A 10,431-nucleotide genomic window follows, 5' to 3' on the forward strand; every position below is an offset into this window, starting at 1 on the left:
TCACCTGAGGATATTTTTCTATTGATTTTTAGAGAGAGTGGAAGGAAAGGAGGGAGGGAGAGAGAAACATCGATGTAAGAAAGACACATCAATTGGTTGCCACCCACATGTGCCTCAAGCAGGGCAAGATCAAACCTGCAATCTAGGTACAACCAGGAATCAAACCCATGACCTTTCTATGTGCTAGCTGACTCTCTAACTGCCAGGGCAATATATATTAAATTTTTTAAGAAATTAAAGATGGAGTTTGAAAACTATTGAAGAAAAAAAAAAAACCAGTAGAGCCCAGCTGACATGGCTCAGTGGTTGAGCATCAACCTATGAACTAGAAGGTCATGGTTCAGTTCCCAGTCAGGGCACATGTCCAGGTTGCAGGCTTGATCCCCAGTGTGGGGCATGCAGGAGGTAGCTGGTCAATGATTCTCTCTCATTATTGATGGTTCTATTTCTCTCTCATTTCACTTCTGTAAACCCAGTAGACAACTAGATTATATCAAAGCAGAAAGGAAAAGAAACTAGAAAACATTAGTATTTTAAGAAGTTACACAGGTTGCAGCACAGGGGAAAGAAGGAGGGAAATTGCAAATAATGGGTTAAGAAATATGCATCAGAGTGGGAAGGTCCAACATACATCTAATTTGTGTGGGTGTTTTTATTTTTTTATTTTTTTTAAATATATTTTATTGATTTTTTACAGAGAGGAAGACAGAGGGATAGAGAGTTAGAAACATCGATGAGAGAGAATCATCGATCAGCTGCCTCTTGCACACCCCCTACTGGGAATGTGCCCGCAACCAAAGTACATGCCCTTGACTGGAATCGAACCTTGGACCTTTCAGTCCACAGACTAATACTCTATCCACTGAGCCAAACTGGTTTTGGCTAATCTTAGAATTTTTTAAAATTGATGACTCTTCCTCAAATTTAGGAAATCCAATTAATCCCACACAGAATATTTAAAAATAGATCTACATGAAACATAGAGTAAACCTTAGCACACTAAAGGGAAAATCATCACCATAGCCAGAAATGTTATTCTTATTTCTCAATGGCAGTGGGATAATAGTATCCAGAAGACAGTAGAATGAGATACCAGAAGTGCTGAGAGTGCTGAAATAAAAGAACTGTTCCTCAGAATTGTAAGTGCAGCAAAACTACCTTTGAGAGAAAAAAATAAAATTATTGTTCAGATACATCAAAAACTAGGAAACAATTCCTAAAATACCCTCTTTCAAAAAATTTCTAAAAGATAAACTTCAGAAAGAACAAAGAAAATTTTAGCCTGAAAATTTTTATTGAAACATAAGATAGCCTGTCCAGTTGCTCAGTGGTTAGAGCATTGGCCCACAGACTGAAGGGTCCTAACTTCTATTTCCAGTCAAGGGCACTTACCTCGGTTGCAGGTTCCCCAAGCCTGATTGATCAGGGTGCACGTGGGAGGCAAACAATTGATATGTCTCTCACATCAATGTTTCTCTCTCTCCCTCTCATCCCTCCTTTCCACTTTTTCTAGAAATCAATGGGAAAAATATTCTCAGGTGAGGATTTTTTAAAAAAAGAAACATAAAAATGAATGGAGAGAAAAAAATAGGAAACCAAAATGAAAGGTAAACATATATTTACTCTATCAAAAGTACAGCAATAACCCATGGACACAGACAATAGGGTGGTGAAGGTTTGGGGTGGGAGGTGGAGGTGGGCAATAATGGGTCAATGGGAAAAAGAGGAACACATGTAATACTTTCTTTTTAAATTTAATAAATCTTTATTGTTCAGATTATTACAATTGTTCTTCTTTTTTCCACCACAGCTCCCCTCCACCTGGTTCCCACCCACTCTCTGCTCTTCCTCCCCCACACCACTGTCCTCATCCATAGGTGTACAATTTTTGTCCAATCTCTTCCCACATCCCCTACACTCCTTTCCCCCAATAATTGTCATTCCACTCCCTTTCTATGCCCCTGATTCTATTATATTCACCAGTTTATTCTGTTCATCAGATTTTTTTTATTCACTTGATTTTTAGATTCACTTGTTGATAGATATGTATTTGTTGTTCATAATTTTTATCTTTACCATTTTCTTCTTCCTCCTCTTCTTAAAAAATACCCTTCAGCATTTCATATAATACTGGTTTGGTGGCGATGAACTCCTTTAGCTTTTTTCTTATCCGTGAAGCTCTTTATCTGACCTTCAATTCTGAATGAGAGCTTTGTTGGGTAGAGTAATCTTGATTGTATGTTCTTACTATTCATCACTTTGAATATTTCTTGCCACTCCCATCTGGCCTTCATAGTTTCTGTTGAGAAATCAGCTAATAGTCCTATGAGTGCTCCCTTATATGTAACTAGATGTTTTTCTCTTGCTGCTTTTAATATTCTCTCTTTGTCTTTTGCTCTTGGCATTTTAATTATAATGTTTCTTGGTGTGGTCCTTTTTGGATTCCTTTTGTTTGGGGTTCTTGCACTTCCTAGACTTGTAAGTTTATTTCTTTCACCAGGTGGGGAAGCTTTCCGTTATTATGTTATCAAATAGCTTTTCAGTATCGTGTCCTCTCTCTTCTTCTGGCACCCCATAATTCTGATGTTGGTATGCTTGAAGTTGTCCCATAGGCTTCTTACACTAACTTCATGTTTTTGGATTCTTTTTTTCTTTTTTTGCTTTTCTAGTTGAGTGTTTTTTGGTTCTTTGTATTTCAAATCTTTGACTTCATTCTTGTATCCTCTAGGCTGCTGTTATATCTCTGTATAATATTTTTATTTCAGTGTATGTTTAATTTCTAGTTGGCCCTTTTTCATATCCTTGATGGTCTCACTAAATTCATCAGCCTTTTCTAGAAAATAACTGAAAAAAAAACTTAGAACCATGGTTGTTTTGTTTGTTTGTTTGTTTTTTAAATATATTTTATTGATTTTTTTACAGAGAGGAAGGGAGAGAGATAGAGAGCCAGAAACGTCGATGAGAGAGAAACATCAACCAGCCACCTTTTGCACACCCCCCACCAGGGATGTGCTCACAACCAACGTACATGCCCTTGACTGGAATCGAACCCGGGACCTTTCAGTCCACAGATCAACGCTCTACCACTGAGCTAAACCGGTTTCAGCAGAACCATGGTTTTGAACTCTATATCCAGTCAATTGCTTTCCTCAATTTCTTTCATTTGTGATCTGTTTCTTTGTCTCCTCATTTTGGCTGCTTCCCTGAGTTGATAGAGTGGCTTTGTGTACTAGGTGTCCTATTGAGCCCAGTGGCTCAGCATCCCCAGTTACCTGAGGTGGACACTCTTGGTGCACCCCTTTGTGGGCTGTGTGCATAGTCTTGTTGTAGTTAAGCCTTGATTATTGTTAGAGAGGAATTGACCTCCAGGCCAGTTGACTGTGAGGATCAGCTGTGTCTATGCTGGGAGAACTTCTGTGCTAGAGACACCATATGAGTCAAGTCTTGCAAAAGCTTCTGTGCTCAGCTTAGATGGGGCGAAGTCTAAGGGCAGAGCAGACAGAATTGGTTTTCTGTCAGTCCTGCCCTAATAGGCCCCTGTGTCTCAGTGTCCCATGGTAATCGCTGTAAGCATCTCTGAGAGAAAGCCGCCCTCGAGTTCTGCCCACTGCCAGACAGTCCAGTTTCTCCCCAAATGAGTATGGGTCTCCAGAGTCTCACCTGGAACTGCAGTTCAGAACCGTCAGGAGCTTTTGTCTCTCTCCTAATTGAGAAACCCAGCCACGTACTCAATTGACAGTCCTCTCTTCACACATGTTTCAGTACCTCTGCCTCCTGCAGTTCCTCTGAGTCTCAGTGTGCTTTTGTCTTTCCTTCTAGTTGTTAGAATTTCCACTCAGCCAGCCTACCTGTGGTTCTGGATGATGTCTGTTTTGTCTTTTAATTGTAGTTTTGAAATTGTTGTGAGAGGCAGCAGTTTAGGTGTGTATCTATGCCACCATATTGGTTTCTCCCATGTGTAATACTTTCAATAATAAAGATTCTTTAAAGTACAGCAATAATGTCAAATGTTAGTGTTAAAAAAAAAGAAGCACAATCAAAGAACTTATAAATGGAAAGGATTTTTGTTAAATACATATAATGTTAGAGTAACCACCAAATGAAGAGAAACTAAGTATAAAACTTTCAATATAGTATAAAGGGGAAATGGATTTATTGGGAGGAGACTCGGGCCAAACAAAGGCAAGAAGCAAAAGGAAAATAATAGAGAAAATGAAACAGGGGTGGATAGAATGACTGGAGAACTGGGGAGCAGATGAAAGCTTCTTTGTTCAAGGTTAGGTGAAACATGACATTGTACGGTTATTAAATGGAAGATCAACTATGTATAGAAAGGTATGTGTGGATGCTGAGTAGTCAAAAGGATGGATGGACTGTATAGGTTACTAATTCGTTGTTTCTTAGCCCAACCTCGCCCATTTTTACTAGGCTTTGGTTGCTGAGGCTGGGAATCTACAAATCACATTTCTCCTTTGCCAGATGGCTTCCTATTAGATTCTGCCAAAAGAGAGCACAGAAAGAGACAAGAAAATTTCCTGCTGCTTCCTGTTTTGCTCTCTGTTCCTGTATGCATCATCCCATGGTTCTCCGACCTCACAGCGGCAGTTGCCTCCTGTTTTCTCCATACTCTGTCTCATTTTCTGTCCCCGACATACCAGTACCAGCTATCTGATGCCCCTTGTCAGAGGTCTGGGTCTTGGCTCTACAGGAGTATCCCTTCAGCCTTCTAGATTCAATATCCCAACCTCATTCCTTTGTTGCCCAGGCTTAGGAAATGAAAACTGACTTCTGCATTTATTATCTTTGGTTAATACATATTCCTGGACTGTGAAAGGGGGCAGGCCAGGCTGAGAGACCCCTTTCCAGTGGATGAATTTTCATGCACCAGGCCTCTAGTTATGGGATAAAAGAAGAAAGAAGACACATAGTTGCCTCCATAGATTGAAAAAAACATTTCTTTCTTTTCTTTTTTTCTTTTTTTTTGGGGGGTGGGGGGGAAGAAGAAAAACATTTGATAAAGTTAAACATCTACTTATGATAAAAATTCTTGGGAAACTTGGAATGGAAAGGAACTTCCACAATTTGATAAGAACTCTCTACACCAAAAATCTATAGCAAACTTCACACTTCACATAGAACCCTGAACACGTTCCCTTTTCAGGAAGAAGACACAGCTGGGCACCTTTCACTCTTGGGTGTTGTGGCCACTGCAGTAAGTAATTTTATCTAATAATAGAGCAATATGCAAATTAACCATCACTCCCCTACATCCACAAGCCACATCCACCATCCAATAATGAGTGAGTATGCAAATTAACTCAACAAAGATGGCTGTGACCAGAGAGAGCAGGAGGGAGGCTTGGGTTTCCCCAGAGATGAAGGAAGCCAAGCTTTCCACACACCCTGGCTGACCTAGGCCCCCACTTAAGGCTACAAAGTTTCAATTATAGAAGATAAATAAATCCCAGATATCAGGGCCTCTGCCTAGGTTTCCAGGGGGCATGGCCGGCCTGCAAATCACCACAGCCCCTCGCCTAGGCCACCCCACACCCCAAGGTAACCCCCACCATGATCCATGACACCCTTCAGGGCAAACCAGCTGGCCCCCACCAATGCACCTGGCCTCTATCCTATCTAATAAGAGTAATATGCAGACTGACCATCATTCCAACACACAGATGGCTGCCCCATGTGGTCAAAGATCCTGCCCCCATGTGGACACAAGATGGCCACCACAAGATGGCCAGCATGGAAAGGCAATTGGGAAGGACCAGGCCTGCAAAAGAGGGCAGTTGTGGGTGATTAGGCCAGCAGAGGAGAGCAGTTGGGAGGGACCAGGCCTACAAGGGAGGGCAGTTGGGTGTGATCAAGCCTGCAGGGAAAGACAGTTAGGGGTGACCAGGCGGCAGAGGAGGGAAGATGGGGGCAAACAGGCTGGCAGGGGAGCAGTTAGACATCAATCAGGCTGGCAGGGGAGTGGTTAGGGGGTGATCAGGCTGGCAGGCAAAAGCAGTTAGGGGCAATCAAAAGGCAGGCAGGCGAGCAGTTGGGAGCCAGCAGTCCTGGATTGTGAGAGGGATATCCGACTGCCCTCAAGGGGTCCCAGATTGGAGAGGGTGCAGGCTGGGCTGAGGGACACACATACCACCACCACCACCACCACCAACACCACCCCGTGCATGAATTTCATGCACTGGGCCTCTAGTTATAAATAAGTATATAAGAAATGGGCGAGAGGATGACAAAATTGTCATTATGTAGATGTCATTTGGTATTCTATATAGAAAGTCCAAACCATTAAAACTCATAAGATATTCATCAAATTGGCAAAATAAAAGATAAAATTGGCAGCCTAGCAGGTTTGGCTCAGTGAACAAGGCATCAGCCTGTGGACTGAAGGGTCCCAGGTTCGATTCCAGTCAAGGGCACATGCCTTGTTGTAGGCTTGATCCCCAGTAGGGGGTGTGCAGGAGGCGACCAATCACTGATTCTCTCTCATTGATGTTTTTATCTCTCCCTCACCCTTTCTCTCTGAAATCAATAAAAAAATATATATTTTTTAAAAAAAAGATAAAATTGGGGTCGAAACCGGTTTGGCTCAATGGATAGAGCGTCGGCTTGGGAACTGAAGGGTCCCGGGTTCGATTCCAGTCAAGGGCATGTACCTTGGTTGCGGGCATATCCCCAGTAGGGGGTGTGCAAGAGGCAGCTGATCGATGACTCTCTTATCGATGTTTCTAACTCTCTATCTCTCTCCCTGCCTCTCTGTACAAAATCAATAAAATATATTTTAGAAAAAAAAGTTGGGGGAAAAAAAATTTAGATAAAATTGGGAAACAAATAACATTCCTCTATATAATAATTAACAACAAGAAACTCTAACAAAATATAAGATTCTATTCAGAATAGTAACAAAAGTTTAAAAATAATCTAGGGCGCTGGCAGAATGCTTGCTCAGTGGTTAGAGCGACAACCTGTGCATCGAAGAACCAGGGTTCGATTCCTGATCAAGGGCACATTCCTGGGTTGCAGGTTTGATCCCCTGCACTGAGTGAGGCATGTGTGGGAGGCAACCAATTGGTGTGTGTGTGTGTCTCTCTCTTTCTCCATTTTGAGTTTGTTTTTGTGTATGGTGTGAATTGGTCATCTAGTTTGGTTTTTTTTATTTTGGGTTTTTTGTGGTTTTTTTTGCCTTTATCTGTCCAATTTTCCCAACACCATTTATTGAAGACTGTCTTAACTCCGTTGTATACTCTTGACTCTTTTGTCAAATATTAATTGAGCATAATGACATGGGTCGATTTCTGGAGTCTCTGTTCTGTCCCACTGGTCTACACGTCTGTTCTTGTGCCAGTACCTGCATCCTCTACACTCCTTTCTCCCTGAGAGTTGTCAGTCCCTCCCTTTTCAATTTAATGATAGATGTCTCTTCTACCTAAATCAATCTATAAATTCAATGCAAATTCAAATTCCAGATTTTTTTTTTTTAGAAACACAAACATGAGTTCAAAAATGCATGTGGAAGAGTTAAGACCCACAAATAGAAAAGAATGGCAAAAGAGAGATTTCCTGAATCAGATAAGATATACTAAAAAGCCACAGTTAAAAAGAGAAAGCAAAGGTGTGTGACACATAAACAGACAAACTGATCAAAGGAACAGACTCAAGAGGCCAGAAATAGACACCAGTGTATCAAAGAACTTAAGGTATTTCAGAATAAGCATCCTCACCAGAAGAAACAGGATGAATTATTAAAGGATAGTATTGGGCCCCTAGCCAGTTTGGCTCAGTGCATAGAGCATCGGCCTGTGGGCAGAAGGGTCCTGGGTTTGATTGAGGTCAAGGGCACCTACCTTGGTTGCATGCGGGAGGCAACCAATCAATGTGTCTCTCTCACATCAATGTTTGTGTGTGTGTGTGTGTGTGTGTGTGTGTCCCTCTTCCTTCCACTTTCTCTAAAAATCAATGGAAAAATATCCTCAGGTGAGGATTAAATGTGAGGTTAATGTGCAATTTTCTCCAAGAAATTAATGTCTTGAAGCAATCAAGGGCCGGTTTTTTCATAGTTAAAGGGGCAGCTTTAGTAATAAAAGACAAGCTTAAGGGGGAAAGTCGCCTATCTAAGGAAAATATCTTTCTTGATGTCCATAGTGGATTCAAAGACCACAATGCTTGCTATAAATACCGCTTTGCCATTATGGTCTGTGGTAAAGCTGTGAATGCAGGTGAAGAAACTGCAACACGTTTTCCCATATTAAAGTAACAGATTAATGGAGACTACACCTAGGATCAGGTTTTTTAATTTTGATGAAAATGGTCTTCATTAGAAGTTAGTATCTCCAGACCAACATCTCCAAGTTAATAACTCCAGACAAGTTCCAGCCTTTAAGATCACAAAGAGACAGAAGGTGTTGCTAAGAGCAAATGCCCATGGAAATTTAACTGTGCTAGTATTCCTATTGGAATCGTTCATATTTTTATAGTGATCTGATTAAAAAGTTGCATACATTTTGAGCAATCTATCCCTAATTTTATTTTTCCCATTGTGGATGAAAAGGTGGAGGCTATAATAAATCTAAACAAAAATAACCTTACAGGGTGATCTTATTATACATTGCTAACAAGGCAGATGATAGTCATACTCAGGCATGTAACTTCTTTAGTACAAGGTTATCTTTGCCTTAGCAAGCCCTGACCATTGTTTCTGTGAAATGCCTCTTTTTCCAGGCCCCTCTTTTCAGACCCCTCAGAAGGTAACCACCCTCAAAAGAGCACTTGTTAACTATTCCATCTCTGCCTTGCTTTCTCCCACCTTCATGTAATCTTCTTTAAGCTACCTCTTTAAAATATATTTTTATTGATTTTTTACAGAGAGGAAGGGAGAGAGATAGAGAGATAGAAATGTCGATGAGAAACACCAACCAGCTGCCTCTTGCACACCCCCTACCGGGGATATGCCGCAACCAACGTACATGCCCCTGACCGGAATCAAACCCGGGACCTTTCAGTCCACAGACCGAGGCTCTACCACTGAGCCAAACCTGTTTCGTAAGCTACCTCTTTAACTTCAAATGCAAAAAAGAAACTGCAAAGTCATTCTAGGAAGCACTTTTCATTCTGTATCCTCTCCCTGGCTCAAATAAACACGAATAAGCTCTTTTAAAAATGTCACAGGTGCGCCGAAACTGGTTTGGCTCAGTGGATAGAGCCTCTGTCTGAGGACTGAAAGGTTCCAGGTTCGATTCCGGTCAAGGGCATGTACCTTGGTTGCGGGCACATCCCCGGTAGGGGGTGTGCAAGAGGCAGCTGGTCAATGTTTCTCATCAGTGTTTCTAGCTCTCTATCCCTCTCCCTTCCTCTCTGTAAAAAATCAATAAAATATATTTAAAAGAATGTCACAGGTGTTGATGTTCTTATCTTACACTATAAAGCCTTATTTTGTGTTGCAGAAATTCTGTTGTGTTTTCTTTGTTTGTTTTCCAGGAACCACCTGTACTAGGAATGAAGCAGGTCCTCTCTCTTCCAACAATTGTTTTCTCTCTCTCTCTCTCTCTCTCTCTCTCTCTCTCTCTCTCTCTCTCTATATATATATATATATATATATATATATATATGAGAGAAACATCAATCAGCTGCCTCCTCCACACCCCCTACTGGTGATGTGCCTGCAAGCAAGGTACATGCCTTTGACTGGAATCGAACCTTGGACCCTTGAGTCTGCAGGCTGACGCTCCATCCACTGAGCCAAACCGGTCAGGGCCCAACAAGCATTCTTGATAGGGTCTGAGTCTCCCTGACAGGTAGCCAGTTGCCAGGCACTGGCTTCCCTCTGAGAGTGGAACAATCTCCCAGGGGGCCTGTGAGGCAGTTCCCTGGAATTTGGGCACAGAATCCATGGGACTTCCCCTGATCTATTCTCCCTCCAGACCTCCAAGACCACTCAGGAGAAGCCAAGTGAAAAGACCCAAAATTTTGACATTTACGAGCATGAAGGTCTTGAGTCACTCACTGACCTGATGAAGAGCTGTTTCCTCATTCTTTCAAGGGAATGGCGTTTTAGAGGGGAGGGGTGTCGGGAAACACGGTTAAAAAAAAAAAAAGTGTTGGGATTAAGAAGTACTAATTGGTAGTTATAAAATAGGCAAGAGGTGTAAGGTAGAGCCAGGGAATATATCGAATACAGTTGTGAGAATAAACAAGTAATCTTTTCAGTCAAAGCAGGGAGTTTAGGAAAACATCATTTTGGCCTGTGTGACTTACAGCTTCCCCGGGGCCACCATTTTGAAATGGCAAAGGTCAACCTCTTCCTTTTCCTTTAAATTAGCCAATCACACAAGAATGTGAGCCTAAGTTCTGACCAATCAAGAGTGAGGGACATGTCCTACCCGGTTTGGCTCCATAGATAGAGCATTAGCCTGTGGGCTGAAGGGC

This window comes from Pipistrellus hanaki (assembly GCF_964339955.1).
Source record: "Pipistrellus hanaki genome assembly, chromosome: 15".
NCBI lineage: Eukaryota > Metazoa > Chordata > Mammalia > Chiroptera > Vespertilionidae > Pipistrellus > Pipistrellus hanaki.